The following is a 22,274-nucleotide window of genomic DNA, read 5'->3' as shown; positions in this document are numbered from 1 at the left end:
TGCAGGCACAGAGCGGGTGCGCCAGCACATGGAGGGTGCTTTGCACCCACTCTATACCCATTCTGCACCTGCTGGTCTTCTGCCAAAACAATAGTTCCCCTGCAAATCAAAATCCTCATAGGCACAAATTAACAAATGAGCATTAAAATCTGTAAAAAAAATCGCATTGAATTGAATCAATTTAGAAGTGAAGTACTGTATTTAAAAAAGCTGTACTGGCCAGTTGAAAAAAACTTACTTTGCAGCTCAAATAAATTGCATTTACCCTTGCATTGTGTGCCCAGAAATTTATAAATCACTTTAAATAATGTTAAAATCACTATAACTGTGGTTCTTAAGGCCAGTGTGACCGTGACCTAAATTGGGCCTTAGGTAAAGGTAAAGGTTCCCCTTGACATTTAGTCCAGTCATGTCCGACTCTAGGGCACGGTGCTCATTCCCATCTCCAAGCCGTAGAGCTAGCGTTTGTCTGTAGACAGTTTCCGTGGTCACGTGGCCCGTGTGACTAGACACGGAATGCTGTAATACCTATTTATCTACTCACATTTACATGCTTTCGAATGGCTAGGTTGGCAGGAGCTGGGACAAGCGACAGGAGCTCACTCCATTGCGTGGATTCGATCTTACGACTGCTGGTCTTCTGACCTTGCAGCAGAGAGGCTTCTGCAGTTTAACCCACAGTCCCACCATATCCCTTAAAATTGGGCCTTAGTAGTCTGCTTTTTCCTCAAGAAGCCCTGTGCTTGAATTGCCAGTTGTATCTTGCCCTCAAAACACAGTTATGTTGTAGTTCATATGGTAATGATTTCACAAAACGAGGATGTGTGACAGGCCATTTAAAAGTTATGTATGTACAGTATGTTTACACAGACACACATTTGGACACAAAAATTATATGCATATACACATTGCATATGTGTTCACAGGGTGTGCCACACTTGCTGGTTTTGTGGTCAAATACAGTACCTGCACATCAAAACAGGCATTTCTCTAAAGCCCAATCAATGCATACTGACAGCTTAATTGGAAAATTATGTCATTTTGCACATCACATCTTATTCCCAATACACCAGAATTTTTAGATTACAATAACAACAATAACAACAACACCCCATATGTGTTGGTTAAGGTACAAAATTTTATTCCCTTTAAGTCATCCATCAGACAAACTCTACTACTAGTATACAGATTTGCCACATCCCTACAGTCTGAAAGGGTAAGTACATTAATTACTAAATTGGTACAGTGGAGCTGGAGGATATGAACCCAGAGTCCTCTGCATTCATCCAATCCACTTCTTGTTCAGTCCTTGAATTCTTCTTGCAATTATTTTAAATTTCTTCATTTCAGGAACCTTACAGGAGTAGCTCTCTGTCATCTTGTGATATGTGAACAGGGCCATTTCTGAAACAAAATTAACAGCAGGATATAAATACACTCAGCACCTGAAAACCACCAGCTCGGGCACAGCAATGGGCTATAGTTCATAGAGCATAACGGCTGAACCAGTCATGATGCTTGCCATAATTACAAACTGCCCACCTTTTAGAAATATTACGTAACTATGTTTCATCATACACTTTGTATACTGTATGCATGTTTACTCATTCTACAGCAGAGTTTTATTGCACATCTCTTCTGCATGCTGTGAACAGTTTGAGAAAAGCCTTATGATTTATTTGCTCATAATGGTTACATGACAAATGCATTCTTCCTGCAGAAACTGAAAACAAAGAAAATGTTACACACCTTGGCTTCCAGTACTACTGCAATATCATGTTTTATAGTTCCCATCCTCAAATTTTCTACTGTGTAAGAATCCATAAATATGTTGGCTGAAATCCTGTTGCTTAGCATATTAAGTCACAACCAATGATACTTTATTAACAATAGAAAATTGTTGATAATGATAGGGTAAAATTATATTTGAAAGAATTTGGAGAGATAATGCCATTACAGATAAACTGGAATAAATCAGAGATGTTTCATTACGGTAAAGAGGAAGAAGGTGAAAGTTTGATGTTAATATTCAAGACGTTATTAAATACAGTACTTAGGTATAGTCTGAAGAGTCAAGAACATTTGAAAGAAGTAAATTTAAACAAGTTGAAACAATAAATTAAAAATAAATTAGATGATCTTAGAAAGGTTGGGCTCTCATGGTTCAATAGAACAGCAGTATGGAAAAGGAAGATTTTATCTAAGATTAATTTAGAGTAGGAACTGGCTCACCAAATCAACATTGTTTCAATGGGTCAACTCTAGTCATGAGATACCATGCTAAGCAACAGGATTTTAGCCATTGTTTTAATTCAGGAGAGGGGCACCTCTAGTTGGTAGTCTAGACTGGCCCATGGGTGACACTAATCCATCTTCCAGATGATATGGCATCTTCTCCCTGTAGTCCCTTCTCCCTCTCAAGGCTTTTCTGTAATTACTGATCACAAGAAGGTTGCCAGTTGTGGTCCAATTATTATTTCAAGCTAGAGCAGACCCACTGAATCAATGGGACTTACACAAGTGTTGATTTAACAAGATCCTTTCATTGAGTGGGACACCTTAATATAGTACACAGTAAAATATTCTTCTGGGTACCTGGTGTGGTGTTATGGATAGAGTAATGGTTTCATTATGGCAAAGAGACCTGGTTTGATTCCCTGGCTGTACTATGGAAACTCACTGGTGGTGAATTGGTAAAACCACTTCTTAAATACCTTCCTTACCTTGCAAACTCTATTAGGGTTGCTCTAAATCTGTTCTGACTTGAGGGCATGTAACAATGACAGAATATAGTATTCTACTATTTATTAAATATTCTGAGTTACATTAGATAAACTTTTGTTCCTAACCAGAACAGCATACCATATGTTAGCTACACTATCAATCTCTCAGATAACTGATTTTGAATGGATTCCCAACTGCTCTGATGTTGTGCTCTGTACAGGAATTTTTCAGCTAATTTTGTCTGAAAACAATTAAGGACACCCTGCAGTAATTAATCTCCTTTGCCAGAAGAACATTTGACAATCACTTAATTCAGGAGTGGGCAAAAGTGTGTCCTCCTTAGAGGCGACTGGACTCCAATTCCCAGCATTCCTCCTGTGCCATCTAGGGCTCATGGAAACTGCCGTCTGGCAGCATCTGGTGGGCCACAGTTTGCGCCTTAACTGATCAGCCAATAATTTCTCTAGCTTGTTGGATCTTTGCTTTAAAGAATTGCTTTAAAGGTAATCCCTAGATATTTAAATCATGTGATTTGGCAATCAGGTTTTCATTCATAGCCCATCTTACGCAGCTTCTGATTTTACCAAACCACTATAATCTTTGTGTATTTTTTAAAAAATCCTAATTTATATTAGCCATTCAGATCTGTATTTCTTCAAAAAAAAAAATCTTATTATCCACCTCCACACAAGTAAAGAGGACACGAAGACTAGACCAGGAAAGGAACTGGCCTGTTTCACAAATATATCGGACAATAGCCGTATTCAGGCATTTTAAAAAGAGTTAATTTGAAAGCATGAGCAGGAAAAGAGATCAAGCCCAGCCCCCTATCTATTGCAGTCTTCTTGTGAAAAGTAATGATATGAAGGGAAGACAATCTGCAATACAGGAGCCCTTCCACATAGCTGGTAGTCTTAACATTTCAAAAAACAGGTCCTGACTTTGGCACCCTTCGCACCCACAGTCTGGTTCTGATACGTGGAGGACACCTTTGCAATTTGGAGCCATGGTGAAGAAAAACTGGAAGAATTTCTAAACCATCTCAGTAGCATCCACCAAATATACAATCCACCATGGAAGAAGAAATAGAGGGCCAACTCCCTTTCTTAGATGTCATGGTCCTACGCAAAACTGACCTCCAACTGGGACACAAGGTCTACAGAAAACCCACCCACACAGACCGGTACCTACACAAAAACTCCAACCACGAACCACAGCAAAAAAGAGGCATAACCAAAACACTGGTAAACCGCGGGAATCAGAACTGTGAAGCTCAATTTCTCAGCACCGAACTCAACCACCTCAAATTAGGCCCTACAGACAAATGGTTACTCCAAGAATGAAATCACAGCCATCAAACTGAGAAAACAACACCAAAGTGAAGAAGAAAAACAGCCCCCACAAATAAAGTATTTCTGTCATACATCAAAGAGGTCATGGACTGCATGGGGAAACTGTTGAAAAAACACAACCTACAACTAGTATTCAGGCCCACCACAAAAATACAACAAATGTTACAGTCAGCAAAGGACAAAAGGGACCCCCTCACTACTGCAGGAGTATGCAGGATACCTTGCAGTTTTGGCCAGGTATATATTGGAACTACAAAACACAGTATCCAGACCAGAATCAAAGAACATGAAAGACACTGCAGACTAATACAACCAGAAAAATTGGCATTAGCTGAACATGCCCTGAAATAAGCTGGATGTGAAATCCTATTTCAAAAGACAGAAGTACTGGACAACACCAGCAATCAACCTACACAGGGAATCCATTGAAATCCACAAACACCAGCACAGCTTCAACAAAAGAGAAGAAAGTCTAAAAATCAACAAAGCCTGGTTCCCAGCACTGAAAACATAGCCTGCAAAAAGGTCAATGAACCCTACCCAGCCACAAGGACTGGGGATCAGTGCACACAAAAGACCTGCTAACGACACCCATCGATCACAGTGACAGATCATCTCCTCCCCATATCACAACAAAACACCCATAACAAAAACCACCCTGATCACACAGATCACCCAATCTCCTAAAAAGAACAAAAAGCTGATCCCACAGTTACAAATACTCAACAACCCCACACACTACACCAGAACAAAGATAGAGTTCTGACTCTTGTCCTCTGAAGATGCCGGCCAGAGACTGGTGAAACATTAAGAATAAAAACCTCCAGAACACGGCCAAAGAGCCCGAAAAACCTACAACAACTATCAAGACTAGAATTTTTCCCCTGCTTCCACTTTCAAACTCATCCTTTTTCCTGAACACCTGAATAGGACTAATGAGAAGAATTTCATAAGGATGTTACAATGGTGTTGGTTTTATGCCAATTATATAGTAAGGGAACCAACATACAGTATATTAAAAGAGCTAATTATAGAAGCTGGAAAGCTATCTGATAATTCTGCAGAGTATCCTACACTTCTGCTGGGATTTTGGTATACAGTTTTCAAGTTTAACACAGTAAGGTATGTTCTATGTGCACTTGAGATAAATTATCCCACAGGCTAACCTAATTAAATCAAAGCTAGTCTACAGATCAATATATGTAAAATACAAAGGCACATTTCTTTATGCTAATATATCGATCAATTAGGAAATTACAAAATAGTGCTCAACTATTGATTTTCACATTTTAAATCCAATTTGTTCCTGGGCTAATACTTTTCCCTCCTCAATCCAATCTTTGGCCTTAGCCATAGATGTTGTGGATATAATTTACTCAGCTGTCTGACTAAATTCATTGGATCAGTAACAACACCTTGCTTATATATCAGAACCACAATTTCTTTTTTCCAGCCCTGGGTAACTGTCCTTTCTCATTTGTCATTGTGTACAAGGGAGCTGAACAATCAAGATCAGCACTGAACACAGGACTTCCAAAGCTCCAGTAAGATAAAATCGTTTCTTGGGGGCTTCACATTCTTCAAGCAATCTATCAACAGCTTCACTTATTAAGTCAACACAAACAATCTAGTGTTGATGCAATCCATGAAAGCTATCCCTGGATAGTATGGCATTTCTGATTCACTTAATTAAGTGGTCGCAATGACCAGATAGGCAGGGTACAAACAAATAAATAAATAAATAAATAAATGTCCTACATGAACAGAAAACTGCCCAAAACTTAAAATTAACTGAATGTCATTATTCTTCCTCACAATCTATTTCTACAAGGCTTGGCTATTTGTCTCTTTTGTTCTACACATACAACCCACCGCAAATTGTGCACCAAACAGCATTGTCTTTTGCTACTGCACTTGTTTGTATCTTCCCACTAATTGCAGAAAGATTTTCAAGTCTTGGGATCCTAGGTCTTTTTTATCCCTCATTTCTATCTCAATTCACATCTTGGCTTGTTTCCTACTTCACTGAAGCCCCGGCTTACTCATCCACCTTCATCTTAATAATTGAAAAAAATTCAAGGCACAATACAGTCATTCCAGATTTAGGACATTTGGACTTCAAGGCATCCTTATAATCTATCATTGCTTCAGATCTAAGTAAGTTACCCAAATCTAATTCAAGTTTAGGCAGCCACTTAACCCTTCCTTATGACACCTATTCTATAGTATCTCTCAGATGATTTGTCTTTGCAGCAAGGGAATTCACACTGCATAAACTGCCAATGGATCACATCAGATTCTGGAGAAAACAAATTTGATATCTCCATCATGTTGAAAGACAAGTTATGATGACTTTAATATTTCTGAAACCTTGTATAGTACCACCATATTTCAGTCTGTTGGCTCTTACCCACTGCTCATGTTCATGTTTGTTTTATCACTCCTATCTTTGCAACCAAGATAGGAGCAATCATCATATTATCTAAATCATAATGCTGAAAATGTTATTGAAATTAATGATTTTAAAAGATATTTGTCTGTACTTCTAAAGGAGCCTTCCCCAACCTGGTGTTCTACATACATGTTTGACTGCAATTGCCATCACCTCCAACCAATATGAATACAGTAGCTAGCTATACAATCCCATTTATTTCAGTTTTTACAATCAAAGAAAGAAAAGGTAGTTGATCCAGGAATTTCCAATTCTTTATAAGCATTTTAAACCCTGCTATACCTCAGGTCTCAAGTGTCAGCATACTGACCAATAGAGGAGAAGATTCTCTGGGCACAACATCTTCTAAACCAATTAAATGCCTAAGAGGCTGAGCAACCTTTTGATCTTTGATGTTGACAGAGTGACTCAGCAACATTTGGTTTGTTCCCAAATTAAAAGCGTGCTCTTGCTCTGTTAGTGTTAATATTGATAATCTATGAGAAATAAATTCTTAATCTTGCATCTGAGGCAGCATAAGAAATCAAAAGGTTTGTTTCACCAAGAAAAATCAATTAGTGAAGCCAAATGTTTCTTAGCCTTGGTGTGTGCTGAAATAGAAACTATAATACAGTTTGAAATACACAGATTTAGTGGATTAATGATTGAAGCAAACAAATTGATCCAGTCCTCTGAATGATCATTTACCCATGTATATAATTTAACTATAGCCTACTTAGAAAACCCAGAAAGTTTAACAAGAGTTGTCTTCTTTCTCCAACTGCATAAGGAGGTACTTTCTAAGCTCTTGTGCATGCTCAGCCCTGTTGTTTTAAATGAGTAGATCTCTGGCTTGCACAAGTACAAGCTGGAGATCAGTAGTCACAGAGCCCTTCACCCATGGAATACATTATGTTCCACAACTGTTAACAGGATTCTGTCTTAAGAGCTAAACTAGGAGACTGGCCTTTTAATTATTAAATAATATTGATTTACCAATATTCTGTGTTTCAAACTTCTTATTTCAAGGGTATCACATTCTTCTTGAGCTCCAATAGGGAACATTGGCTTAAGTCTATGTTTTACATTTTTAATCCCAGTTAGAACAGAACTATAGGATCAGTAGGAATCTGTTAAATCAACTGTCATATAAATTCCATTGAATTTATATGACTGTGTCTACTCTACTCTTGGTGGGAGTAGGAACTCGGTTGAGGCCATTGTCATTACAAGCCAGTCTGAATTTAGAGAGCTGCACTACAAAATGGGATGTGGTGGCGCTGTGGGCTAAACCGCAGAAGCCTGTGCTGCAGGGTCAGAAGACCAAGCAGTCGTAAGATCGAATCCACGTGACGGAGTGAGCTCCTGTTGCTTATCCCAGCTCCCGCCAACCTAGCGGTTCGAAAGCATGCAAATGCAAGTAGATCAATAGGGACCACCTCAGTGGGAAGGTAACAGCGTTCCATGTCTAAGTCGCACTGGCCATGTGACCACGGAAGATTGTCTTCAGACAAAACGCTGGCTCTATGTCTTGGAAACGGGGATGAACACCGCCCCCTAGAGTCGAACACGACTGGACAAAAATTGTCAAGGGGAACCTTTACCTTTACTACAAAATTAGTTTGTGACCTAGTAATTAACTGCCCACCTGTGTGAGGTTCTGAAATGTATGCTACTTTCTTCAGTTGATTCATTGCAGTTGTCTCTCTTTTTGGTACTATTTTTAAAATTCAGAAGAGAAGAATTGTGCCTTTGGGGACAATTCCACACAAAAAAATTGTGGAGCCTCCTCTCACACCTTGTCTTGATAGAAAGTTCATTCTCCTCCATAAACTTGAAATACCCTCGTCCTTGCCCAGATAGAAACAGATGTTATAAATAGTTCATGACTAGAGCTGAAGAGATTTGATTCAGGTGTCGGTGAGATGTGGTTCAGGTACATATTCATCTTTGTGAAACCAAACTTCAATGGAAAGTCATGTTTAAATCTTGAACAGCCATCACAAAACAAAACAAGCTAATAAGAAAATGTATTGCTGTGCACTCAGATACTTCCAGCAATTAAAGGTTTCCTTTTTCTAACCACAGTCTATCTGGAATGTCTGTTTCTGCCTCAGATCAGAAGCTGCTTTCCCTTCAGATGCTCCAGGTGGGCTGTAACTGCTCATGAACAAAAGAAGCATATGGAACATAGCACTTTGGACAGTTATGAGAAAGTAACAAACAGGCTTAACTAAGCTACAGTGGTGCCTCGCAAGATGAGTGCTCTGTTTTATGATGAAATCGTATAATGATGAAGTTTTTGTGATCGCAAAACAATGTTTCCTATGGGGGAATTTCGCTTTGCGATGATCGGTTCCCTGCTTTGGGAACCGATTCTCACAAAATGACAATTTTCCTACAGCTGATCGGCGGTTTCAAAATGGCCGCTGGGTTAAAAAAATGGCCGCCCGCTGTTTTCTGGGACGGATTCCTCGCTGCAGAGGCAGCGAAAATGGCCACGCTATGCAGGATCTTCGCTGGACGGTGAGTTTCAAGCCCATAGGAACACATTAATCAGGTTTTAATGCATTTCTATGGGCTTTTTAATTTCGCTTTACAATGTTTTCGTTCTACAGAAATTTCGCTGGAACGAATTAATATCATAATGCGAGGCACCACTGTAATTGGTTTGTTTTGTCAGCCTCAGTGCAATAGCACCAATCACAACAGCGAATTGCTGCTGATAAACAAGTGTCCCTTGTCATGAAACTGGCAAGCAACATGGGAGGCAACTTGTTAGCTAGTAGTGATTTGCTGCTGTAATTTATACCACTGTACTCATGCTGGCACAACTAACTACAGTAATAAGGTGCTAGGCTCTACATTTAATGTTCTGTACAAGGGCCCTCATCAGTCAGCAGCATACTAATCCCTGAGATCTCAGGGCCGAAAACTGACATCAAGCTCTGAATCCTTGTAATGTCACAAAGGTGGAACAGACAAAGTTTGGAAGGGGATCCAGAGCTGTTTTGGGAAAACTTATAAATATTGAACTTTCAAATTACTTAGGTTTCAGGCACCAGAATTCGCCAGGAATTTCCTCGGGCAGAATTATGGAGGTTTTAGCCAAGAAATCAAAGTCCTCTGAGGAGTTCTAGGTTACTTACAGGTGGGGGATGAAGGCTCCATCCACCATTTTCTTCCTGTGAAGATGAAAGAGTAAAAAGGTGGGAAGTGTAAGTATTTTGAGAGGCAACCTTTAGAGAGCTTAGCAGACAGAGAGACTACCAGTCCCCTAATCTCTTGCAGCTCTATGGAGCTTCGCTATGTTATTACCCACAGAATTATCTAAAGGAGTGGGGGTGGGGTGGAACCATGAAATTACCGAGGGGGGGACTTTTCTGTGTGGAATCAACAATTAACAGTGTGAATTGGCCCTGCCAAATTTTTTATTAGAGTTACTTGAATAATATGATAGCTGACGTAAGTGTCTTTTAAAATTCTGATACAGATTCATCGGGCTTTTTTAAATCCCAAAAAGAAAACTACAGTGGGCAGCTGTTGCAAACTTGGAGGATTGGTACTTATTAGGCCGGATTTAAAAGAAACAAAAACAACACTTGGATGAACTATCAAAGAGCTTGAAACCACCAGATTCATGTGGGATTTAACGAAACATCTGTGGAATGACAGCTACAATTACATATAAATCATTAAACAAGTTTCTTATACTTTCAGGGTTTCTTTATGACCTAGATAATGGAGAATTGAAATACAGGAAGTGATGTGGTAGCCCAAGTACTTCATACCATTGACGTTTTTCAGGCAGGATGCTGGGGCATCTTTCCAAAGCTCCACTTAGCAGAATGTTGAAGAGGTCCCTCAAACCCAGTGCACCTACATTACAAAATGAGTGAATTAATGTATGTTCTGTTGCCATCTAAAATGTTAGGACCATTAAGAACCTAAAATTAGGTTACTCCACCTGTGCTTCTTATGTGTAGCACAAAGGAAGGTCTGAAAGAGACTTTGCAGATACAATTAGATCTGAAAGTACACTAATACTACAGAGGGGTGATTGAGGCAGTCTTTCAGGGTTTGTGAAACCAGACTTCAAAGGAATCCCATGTTTTAATTTCCAAAGACCAGTCACCAAACAAAGCAAGCTAAGATGGCAGAAGCTTGTACTGTGATACTCAGACATTTGTATTAGTTAAGGATTTCCTTCCTCCAGTCAGAGGCTATCTCTAACATGTGTTCCTGGGTTAAGTTTACAACATTTCAAACCAAGGATTTTGTTTTTAAAAAAGAGGTCCATGGATCTCAAATCAATCATAACCTCTGTACAAACATGGGGCCGGGCCAGACTTACATTACCCATTGAGATAGTTGGGTACTGCGGGCTGATGAATGAATTGTTCCCCTGCCACCACCAAGTCCAACTTAGGCTCAGGGTCACTACCCCCAACAAGCACTGAATGTATTTTTAAAATAGTGTTTTTTGGCCACAGCAAGATTATTCATTTTTATTTACAGTCGTGCCCCGCTGGATTATTACCCCACTCTACGATGAATCTGCTTAATGTTGACGTTTTTGCGATTGCTTTTGCAATCGCTTCATGATGTTTAGATAGGTTTTTTTACTTAGCGATGGTCGGTTCCCTGCTTCGGGAACTGATTTTTCGCTTTACGACAATCAGCAAACAGCTGATCGTTGGTTTTCAAAATGGCCGCTGGCTGAAGAAAATGGCTCCCTGCTGTGTTAGGGACAGATCCCTTGCATTGCAGGCACCCAAAAATGGCCACCGTATGGAGGATCTTTGCTGGACAAGCAGATATTCAGCCCATTGGAACACATTGAACAGTTTTCTATGCGTTTCAATGGGTTTTTTTATTTCGTTTGATGACAATTTCGCTCTACAGCAATTTCGCTGGAATGAAATAACGTCGTCAAGCGAGGCACCACTGTATTTATTAGATTTCTATCCTGCCCATCTTGAACCTTGGATCTCTTATTTTTCCAATTCTCCTGAGACAATTCTTTCTATTTTCATGAGCGATGAATGTAATATCCTGACTGCTGCTGTTGCAGGTTTCCTATCTGCAATTCTGAAATTGTCCCCTGCTTCTTGCTCCTAATTTGTGAAATCTGTGTAATTTTACTTTTTCTATTTTGCTTGTGTGGTTGTAACTTGTAAATGCCATTAAAGGTTTCAGAACAGGCCACAGGTCTACTCTGGGCAGTTTACAAGTTTAAAAAACAATAAAACCAATAAGCATATACTGTAAATCCAAGATGGCAAAAGTGTAAGAAATGAAGATACGGCAGAAGGAAAAGCCTGCCCAAATAGCCACGTCTTAAGTTTATTCCTGAAAACACCCAGAGAGGGAGCCAGGCGGATCTCCACTGGCAAGTTGTTCCAAAGGCGAAGGGCCACTGCCGAGAAGGCCCGGTTCCTCAGCATTAGGCCCCTCAGCTGTCCAGCCTGGATGGAACAAGTCACTCTGGCATAACTGGGTGGGAGAAGACACTCTGCCAGATATCAAGGCCCTAAACCGTTTAGGGCTTTATATGTAATGATAAGAACTTTGAAATCGATGCAGAAATGAATCAGCAGCCAATGCAAGGTGGCCAGAGTGGGGAAAATATGGTGGTACATTTTCACCCCAGTAAGAAGTCTGGCCGCCGTATTCTGCACCATCTGAAGTTTCTGCATTAGTCTCAAAGGCAGCCCCACATAGGATGCATTACAGTAGTCTAATCTCGATACTACGAGCGCATGGACCAAAGTGGTGAGTGCCCCCACATCAAGATAGGGATGCAGCTGGACAATCCGCTGAAGGTGGAAATGTGCAAAACAGACCACTGACGAGACCTGGGTCTCCATGGTGAGCGCTGGGTCCAGATGTACACCGAAACTGCGAACCTCACTCTTGGTGGTAACAATCACCCCCCAAAAAAGAGAGGTAGTTCCCAAACGACTGATGTCTGGGACACCCGCCCAAAGGACCTCTGTCTTGCTCGGATTCAACCTCAGTCCATTCTCCTGCATCCATTACTGAACGGCCTCCGTGCAGTGCTCAAGGGACGAAACAGCACCTACTGTTGTTGGAAAAAAGGAGATGTAGAGCTGAGTATTGTCAGGGACCAAATCTTCGTAATGGGGCATAGGTTCTTTGGGCAGGGAGTTCCGCAGCCACAAATCTACCACCTTTATGCTGGGGCAAGTCCTCAACCTCCAGCAGTGCATAGCATTTGCACCTGGAAAAAGTCTGACCTTAAAAGAACACTTTACTTTTATTCAGTACTTTGCAAGTACAGCAACATGGGCTCTGTGATTCCTTTGAACTCATAACAGCTCAGTTAATTAGGACTTCTCTGGTAGCAAGTCAATGGCCATTACCACTCCTCTGGATTTAACCAAAACCTGCTAATCCAAGAGACCTTAGTGAAGATTTTTATAATTATTTTTATTAAGAAAATAGTTTCATAGAAACAGTTTGTTTTTGCTCAAGCATTAGCATAAAGATCTGGAATCTGAGTGGTTAATTACAGCTGAGGAAAATGCTGGGCAATTAGAAGCACAGACAGCTGAATCACCACAGATTCTCCTCCCCCAGTAGCCAGGGTGAGGGCTAAACTTCAGCAAGGACTCATGACGCGAAGGGCAGAGGATCTCATGAATGCTTCCCATAGGAACATCAGGTCGACCAGCCCTGAGTTTTGGCAGGACGAAGTGTTTACATGACTGCTGCTGCTATAAAATCTGCACCCAGAGGCTTGGAAGTTTGTGGAAGCAAGAAGTCAACACTCTGGCTTGCATCCACGCTTCTGCTTACCTTGGACCTTGTTTTCTGGACCCTTGGCTTTGGACTCTGACTGCTGACTATAGTTTGTGTTTTGGCTTTGACATTTTGGTATCTGCTTTGCATCTTCTGGACTTCTGATATTGGACTGGTTTATTGAACTTTTGCCTGCTGAAACCCCCTAGAAACATGACAATTAAATACAAAATTAATTCCCATTAAAATAATAAACACTAAAACTGGGCTAAGGTGGGCAAGCCCCACCTCCTCCTTCTCTTACCTACGTTCTTTTTCCTTCAAGCTGCATTCACAAACTTCTATCAGGCAAAAGTTCTCTTCTACACCATGATCTCTTTCCACAAAAGTTTCTCAAACATAACCCACTGTCCATTTTCTACATTCCTCGGACCTCCTTCTTCATGACTGTAAAGCAATTAACTCAAAGAGGTGTGACTGTCCAATCTGCCCACAATTCTCATGGAGATGCAGATGATTTATCTCCACTCCAATTAGAAAAGAATTCATTGGGTGTCCACGCTGGGCCTCCCCATCCTTGCATCCTTATCAGGTTTCACGCTGTACCAGCTTGGCTGTAAATTAAGAAAAACAACCTCTCTGCCTTTCTCACATGCCCATGTCTTCAACTCCTTTCACTTTTAAAACCTAACAGACTCCATTTTCTTTTCTCCTCATTGATTACAAATTCCACTCTCCTTTAATCTCTGACTACAAGTTCCACTCTCCTTCAGTCTCATGACAAGTATCATCAGTGTACTGATAACATGAAGCCCCACATCCCCTGCTGACCCCTCCTGGCAGCCTCATATAGATGTTAAACAGCACTGGAGAAATAATCGAGCCCTGCAGAACCCCACAATTGAGGCTCCACAAGGCCGAGAAACTGTCTCCAATCTGCACTCTCTGGGAATGGTCCTTCAAGAAGGAACAGAGCCAAGCAAGAGCCAGGCCACTGATTCCTAACTCAGAGATCCTCCCCAGGAGGATACCATGGTATCAAAGGTGGTTGAGATACTGTATCAAAGAGGACCAGCAGAGGCATTTTGCCCGTCGGCCTCCCTCAATAGGCCATCAAACAGGGCAACCAATGCCGTTTCTGTGCCGTGGTGCGGCCTGAAGCCTGACTGGAATGGATCTTAAAAAGCAAGAGACAGCCATGCTTCTTGAATCAAGGCACTATCTCTCTGCAATGCCAGGTTATTTTTCTAGAATGTTGATCCTAAAGGGAATCCTCAGAACTAAGCCAAAATGGGAGGGGTGGTCTTTAAAATTCAGGCAGTGGGAGGTTCAAGATGATATTGGGCACAGTGGGAGGAGGGTGGCTCCGCAATGGAGGGGCTCCACTTTGCTTCCTGTCACAAGGGATTTTGGCCTTTCCTTGCCAGTGAACTATTTAGAATTCATATGTTCTCTACATTAGTGGTTCCCAACCTTGGGTAACCCAGGTGTTCTTGGACTGCAGTTCCCAAAAATCCTAGTCAAGCCCAGCTGTTGCTGAGGGCTTCTGGGAACTGCAGTCCAAGAACATCTGGATTACCCAAGGTTGGGAACCACTGCTGTACATGATTCCAGTGTTAGCATCCATATCACCTAATGAACCCAGCATGCGTTTGCTTTACTACATGGTATCAAGAGCAGAGACCTTGTATTTTGCCAGACACAAAAGTCGATATTTGGTAGAACTTCCTCTGAGTAGAAAGTCCCTCCAGTGCATAACCTGGGGTCATGCCAGTTGGACAAGCATTTCTGTTGGCAATGGAGATCACTGCATGGCCAATGGCAATGCTTCCACTAGAAGTGTAATCCTGTGCTACTGTGCTGAAGGTGACCAAAGTAACACAGACAAAAACCTAGGTTAATGTAGTCACAGCTTTTCAAGAAAAGGAGGCGTCAAATATTTTGAGATTGCTTTAAAAATTATGAACCAACTTGAAAATTATGAGCTGACTGGTGCTGTGTTACCTTAAACGCATCTCATAATCTCTGTACATGCTTCTGGAGTTGCATGCCAGTTATGTCCACTTCTCCCAGGTCTTGCATCATCCTTCCACTGAGATCTGAGGCCAGGCCAAAAAATCTGTTGTAACTCTGGTGAGAGAACAATTACTTTTTTCCAAGATGTCTTGAGGAAGAACGTAACAGAAAGAGCATCCTTAGGTGGAACTAGTTTTGCAGATCTAAACTGACTGCATAGATTTAAGTTGATTTCTTTTACTGAAAGAAAGGTAGGCACACTCAATGGGTTCCCCTGAAAGAGCTCCCTTCTTCCACAGCAGGAGCTTCATGGCACAGTGGTTAAACTGCTGTAATGCAATGAAAACTCTGCTCACAAACTGAGTTCAATCCTGAGCTCAGGTATCCGGCTCAAGGTTGACTCAACTTTCCATCCTTCCAAGGTCGGTAAATTAAGTACCCAGCTTATGGGGATGAGGTGGCGGACGGGGGGGGGGGGATATGTAGCCTGCAGCACACTTTGCTTTGGTTCTAACACCTGAACCTTTCCTGAGGGACCCAGAGAAGCGTTGATTGGTCTGACTCTGTAGCATTGATAAAAGAAATGAGGTCCCACTTGCTGTTCCACCAGGAAGGTGGCTCTGTGAAATAAAGGCTTTGGGACTTTTCGTATGATTCCTGGTTCCTTTCCATGCCCTTGTCATCCTGCTGCTTTGCCAATGGGAGGTCTTTTCATTCCAGGACTGGCTGGTGACTCCAATTTTGCAGGGGTGAAAAAATGTGCTCCAGTTTTTTGTTTGAATTTTAGAAGACCTGTCCAAGGTGTTGAACCAGTTTTGAGGATTACAGTTCAGCATCTTGGATGGTCCCAAAATCTAGAGGTCACTTCTCCCAGAGAACTGGACTTATTAGCCACTGTGCCTTTACTTGTATGAGAAAGGGAAGGGCCTGTAGTGCAAAGATAATATAACAAAATGTGAAGTGTATTGAATGGGAAGAGAAATGATCATTTATTTACTGAAAAGCTGAAATATCCTGAAAATACACCACAGTGGCTAAATGCAGAGACCATAGTGTCAAGTGGTGACTTAATATAGCCACTTGATAGGCTTGCTGTTTGCATTATCTTAACCAGACAGCAAAAAGAACTGTGTTATGTCCTCCTCAGATTTCTACCATTCTACCAAGATAATTAGCATTATTTTTCCTACCATTTAAAGACCAATAGAGGTGATTAGCCTACAAGGTCGTTATACATTCTCAAAAAAGAAAAATATATAAAAATATTTTTATTTGGTTTTTTTATATTTTTTTTATTTGATTTCTATACCACCCATCTGGCAGCCAAGGCCACTCTAGCTGGTTAATTGATAGATCTGTGATTTTTTTTTCTTCTGTTCCCTTCATTCAAAATGCTAGAAAATGGCCCAATATTGCCTTGCAATATTGTGCCCTGTGTTGCCAGCAAGAAAAAGAATGCCAAGCTTTATATAGCAAAGGCTGGCCTGACTACTGAAGATACACCAATATCAACAGTGAAGATGATGTCCAGGATCCTCTCCTGTGCTTACTGCCATTCACGGACATCAGACAAGGGACAATTCTAGAACTTTATTCTTTATCCATCATTGTCGAAACACAGAGCAATTGTTAACGGCTATGCATATTTACTGTTTGGGGCACAGAGCAATCCAAATGAGTAAAAGACATCTGTGTGCTCTTATGTACCTGACTTTTAAGCTGGAAATGACTACACTGTTATTTCCTGAGGAATTTATAAGAGTTTGGAGAGCTTCCATTCCACGCAACCCAGCGCATGGCACTCCCAGGCAACTGTATTCAGAACAAAGTTTCTGATTCCTTTCATCTGGTATTCAGGTCAAACATTCTTTGATCTGAAACTTGCACGTAAGAGTACGATACAAAACACCCAGCTTTAGAGGAAGAACTGAAGGCAAGAGAAGGACGCTTGTTGCAAAACTTTGTAGATTTAAATTATGCACAGGCACTTTTCTGTGTTGGTCTTGCTTTGCAAAATGACGCCTACTGGGCTTTTCCTTTGAACTTTTGGGAGAGAAGTGAAATGGTGTGAATTAGAGCTCCTGACCGGCTGTGACTTTCACATTGCAGAATCTATGTTCATGTATGGATCCAGTTTGACACACACACCCTTGCTTCTTGAGCTAAGACAGGGAACAACAAATAATGTCAACTATTCTCCTGCCTCCTCCTTAATACCACAGTTTATTAATCATCACCTTGTGTTTGGAAGCCTGACAACTTTAAATATTTATAATCCAATAAAACCAAACCATTCCCTTTTTCTTACTTTGGTTTCCTCAGGTATTCACAAGGAATTTGGGCAACTGTTAGGGAATAATTCCATAAACATGTGTAGCCATGTGAGAAGGAGGACAGGGACATGTATGCCCCTGTTGGCGATCCTTCAAATTCCAACCCAGGACCTGCAGAGCCCACCCCATGAGTCTACCACAGAATCTCCCATACAAAATGAGTAAGAAGGCCACACTACCATGTATGGTTCCCAAGAAAGCAAGACACAAATGGAGGCCTGTGTGGTCATGTCAGCTCTGAGGATTGGGCAAGGTGGATCAAGAAAGGAGAGGAATTGAAAGGTGACCTTGTAGAAATGGGGATAGTGGACCCTGAGGGAGGGGAAGATGCTTGGGAGGATTGGTCTGGGATTTACTGGGCAGAGAGTTCCCCTGGTGAAGAACCGGGGCCCTTGGGGGAATGGGATTACATTTATTAAGAAGAACCCTGAAGAGAAGTGGTGGTAGAGTTAAGAGAAGAGATGGGCATGAAGCAAACCACAAACTAGAAAAACCAACAAACTCGGCTGGTTGTCATGAGTGCAGCCGAAGATCCAGAACCTGAGGGGTTAACTGTAGCTGAGGAGAAGTCTGAGCGATTAGAAACACAAACAGCTGAATCACCTCCATATTCTCCTCCCCTAGTAGACAGGCTGAGGGCCAAGCTTTGGGGAAGACTTATGAGGAAAAGGTCAGAGGATCACTTGAAGGCTGCCCACAGAAACATCCGATCAACTAGTCCTGAGTTTTGACAGGATGAAAAGGCTTCCAGCAGTTCAAGGACTGTTTTTACTATATAAACAGCTCTCAGACAGCTGAAAGTCCATGGAAGCAACAAGTCAAACCTCTGGCTTGCATCCATGCTCCTGACTATCTTGAACCTTGTTCTCTGGACCCTTGGCTTTGGACTCTGACCCTGGACTACGTTGTGTGAGTTGGCTTTGGTATTTGGATATCGGCTCTGCATTCTCTGAATTTCTGACATAGGACTGGCTTATTAGACTCTGCTGTTGTAACCCCCGGGAATGTGACACTGGTTTGCAGTTCGGTTTGTGACTCGGTTCGGTGATCCTGTTTTGCTGAAGCAAAACAAAACTTTGAACTTATTTCCCTTTGTCATTTAATTTGCTTTAGTAAAAGGGGATGCACATCCTTCCCCTTCCCGCTGCCCCCATCACCTCTGCCAACCTTTTCCTCCACTTCTGTCACTGTCACTGCCATCACCATCTCTATTGCCTCCTCTTGGGGTGCCCGGGTGCCGTGCTCTGAGGCAGCAGCCAGGCTCCTTGCAGGGAAGCCAATAGTTGCCTCAGAACATGTGCCTGCCTCCCAGCTGATCAGGGAACCTGAGAGGAGAGATCAGCTGGGCTGCCCGGAGAGGTGATGGCAGCAGAGGAGAAGCCAGCTGGAGGAACCAGGTGGCTGCCTCTACACATGTGCCTGCTGGCCAGCTGGTTATCAGAGAAGCCCCAGCACTGGGTTTCACTGGCAGCCAGCTAGTCAGTGGGCACAGGCGCAGAGGCTGTGACTGGCCACAAACCACAAACCATCCCAAACTGCAATCTTTCTGGTTTGCTCCCATCTCTAGTTAAGATTTTCCAAGAAAGAAAGGGCGGACACTCCAACACTTCTTACTGGCTGTCATACTGGGGTGAACATGAGAACTGAAGAAAGTGGGGAGAGACTACCTGCACACAGATGCTGGCAGAAGAAGAGACAAGAAAAGTGACGTGCCTGGAGAACATGGAGGAGAAGAACTCAGGGAACCAGGATCAGCATGGTTCCCTGAAGGCAATATCTCCTTGAGCTTGTCCTCACTGCGAACATACAGCTCCCCCCACTCCACCTAAGAGTGGTCAGAAGGCAAAGGAGCCCCAGGCTTGGGGCTTCACAGATGTTCTAGCCAAGGAGTCTTGGGGGGGGCAAGAACTAAGCCCCCAGGACAGATGATTTCCCCCTGATGAAAGGAACCAACGGATAAGGGTTAGTGCTAGAAGACCTTGGATCAGGGGTTTTAAACTCAATTTACCTGGGGGCCGCTAGAGGCTGAGTCTGGGTGAGGCTGGGCCGCATCAGATTTTCCACCAAGTGGAGCAAGAGCCCGAGGAAGCTGCCCAGGAGTTTCCTTAGCCGGCAGATAGGTGGGCTGGCTGGCAGGCTGCAGTTCTGGACGGAGGGTGCAAGAGGTGCTGTCTTGGGAGAGAGTTGGCGAGCGAGGCAAGGCTTTTTTTACTCTTGACAGCAGAGGATGTGTGGGTGCTTTGGGGGGGCAGGCAAGGCGAGGGCCACAAAATATCATCTGGGGGGCCGCAAATGGCCCCCGGGCCACATGTTTGAGACCCCTGCCTTGGATGAATGTCAGGAACTAGGGCCAATGAAAAGGGACTCTGTACCAAGGCAACGGTTGTTCACCCCCTTCCAAGTCCAATGAACTTCATTTTGTTGTTAGTCTGAAGAGTATGGATCAAAAGATCCGCTGACCAGGTGGGGGCTGGTAAGGCTCACAAGTCATATCTTTTATGTAAAATAAGTATTTTTCAGCCCATTTATCTCCTAAACAACAAGACAGATCAACTCCAAACAAAGAAAAGGTTGTAGGGAAAAGCATTTTCTTTTCAGGAACCAGAGTTAAGCTTTTGTAAAATAAGCATAGAATTTGGCCACATGCCAGAAAAATGTTTGCAGCAAGAACTGGGGGTGGTAATAATAATGATAATGATAATGATAATTATATGCCATCAGGTCAATTCTGACTTATGGTGACCCTTTTCCGGGTTTTCAAGGTAGAGAATACTCAAGGTAGAGAATACCGTTCCCTTCTTTTCGGGGCACCCTCAGACTGTGCAGCTTGAAAGAACTTTAAAAATACTTGTCTAAACCTCTCCAGAATTTGTCACAAAGCAAATCCTACTTATTACCACTCTGCCAAATAAGGTTCCGATTTTAAGACCCCGTTCAAAGGTTAGAACACTGAGGGAAAGGCAGCACAGAAATGAAACAAAACCAATCAACAAACTTTTGATTTGGATTGTCCCTTCCTATTAATAATGGCCTATGAAATGATCTCACAGCGACATGCAATGCTGGAGGTGCACTCCAGTGCACTTCTAATCAAGAGTAAGACAAGTATGGCCTCCAGAATTGTTAGACTGTTATTCCAATTTAAATATTTGTTTGGAAACAAACAAACAAACAGGTTGGGTGATTTATGGTTCTTGGAAGACTTCAGGGGTGGCAATTCACTTTTTCAATTGGTGGTATGGATCCTCCTGTATCATTTAACACTCTGAAATGTTTTCAAACTGGAAATGGACTCCTAGCCATATCTGGTTTCATTTTTAGTATTTTAGGAGGCATTTTTGGCCACTTATATCCCTCCCAAGAATCTGCAGTCTGTTGTAGTTGAGCTAACCATTCCAAATTATTGCAACACAAACATTTGTCAAGTGTCCATTAACAGGTCTATGGAGGATGATTGTAAACTTGGTTTTGGAGGATGATTGTAAATTTGTTTTGGGGAAATGGCACAGAAAATGAACTTGCTTGCTTATTCAGTTGTTGAACATCCATTTAAGTATAGTGGTAATGAGGCTTAATTTTAAGTTAAAAATAAATGTCTGTTAGAATGATAAGGACAGAAAACAGTTAATGAAATTCAAATGGAATGCATGCTAAGCAAACAAGAGAGAAGAGGAAATGCGTTGAAACGAGTACTGCGAAATGCAGTGAATTAAAACTGTTAAGATAGCAAGCAATTTTGAACAAGCAATTAGTACAGTTAGGAAATAAAGCAAAACTGTAGGTGTGGATACAGAGCAACAAGGACAAAATGAATGTATGTTAAGCAGCGGACCTGACCCTTGTTCAGATACATGCCACATCATCAGCAGAATTAGCTGGCAATTAGCTCTGCTGATTCCTTTGAACACTTAAAGAGAACGGGGAGAGATATGCAGGGACGGGGGAGGGAGTAAATCTTTTGCTCATTAGTTTAACAGGAAGAGTAGCAGTTATGGTGGTACTGTCTAGTAGAATTAACCTGCATTGCATTTTAAATAAAGTATACTGCCTGAACATTTCTTTGTTCAGAGAGCAAAAACAATAAATTGGCAGGAACAAAGAGAGCAAATTGTGCCTTTCTGTAGAAAAAAATTCTGCATTACCTGAATCCACTATTCTGGCTAAAGAACAAAGCCAGTCTGGACAGAGGATAATCACAGAAGATTTACATTTGTTAGATATCTACAGTAGTTGGAAAACTAGGCCAGGTCAGCTCCTGCTCAAAGAACAAATAACTTTATTGTGTTCAGTGTAGTCTTTTTGCTCAATCTTGCCCATACTTCATTGTGCTTCCGTGTTTATTTATAAGTTAGGGTTCTCTCCCACCTTTATTGTACGAGTGTCAAGGCAGCATATGTTGGTTTTATCCTGATAACATAGCTGAGTAGAGATTTGAGACTGGGTCCCTCAAGTATTCAGTGGATAAAATCCAATGGGAAGCATAACTGCATTTCACGGCTGTCTCATAATCCTTCATGATATTAGGTGAGATGAACACTATATCAAGATTTGAACTTGTGAAATACCATTGAGATCCCTTTGTCATGTGCACAGCAGTGGCTTTGGCTGCCTGTAGTTCCTTGACAAACACTTTCAGATGAGGAAAAGAAAATA

At 41.8% G+C, this 22,274-nt stretch overlaps 1 long non-coding RNA gene across 1 annotated transcript; it reads right to left on the bottom strand.

The window, feature by feature from the left end:
• Positions 1 to 1,120: 1,120 nt before the first annotated feature.
• LOC140705441 (uncharacterized) lies at positions 1,121 to 15,404 on the bottom strand. The gene is made up of 5 exons (XR_013544109.1): positions 15,277 to 15,404; positions 13,330 to 13,477; positions 10,299 to 10,386; positions 9,657 to 9,692; positions 1,121 to 1,404 (listed from the first exon to the last, which is right to left on the bottom strand). It is a non-coding gene; the product is annotated as an uncharacterized LOC140705441 (long non-coding RNA).
• Positions 15,405 to 22,274: the final 6,870 nt, after the last annotated feature.

This window comes from Pogona vitticeps, chromosome 3 (assembly GCF_051106095.1).
Source record: "Pogona vitticeps strain Pit_001003342236 chromosome 3, PviZW2.1, whole genome shotgun sequence".
Lineage (NCBI taxonomy): Eukaryota > Metazoa > Chordata > Lepidosauria > Squamata > Agamidae > Pogona > Pogona vitticeps.
Note: the sequence above shows the minus strand (reverse complement) of the source record. Positions and strands in the feature narration are given on the sequence as shown.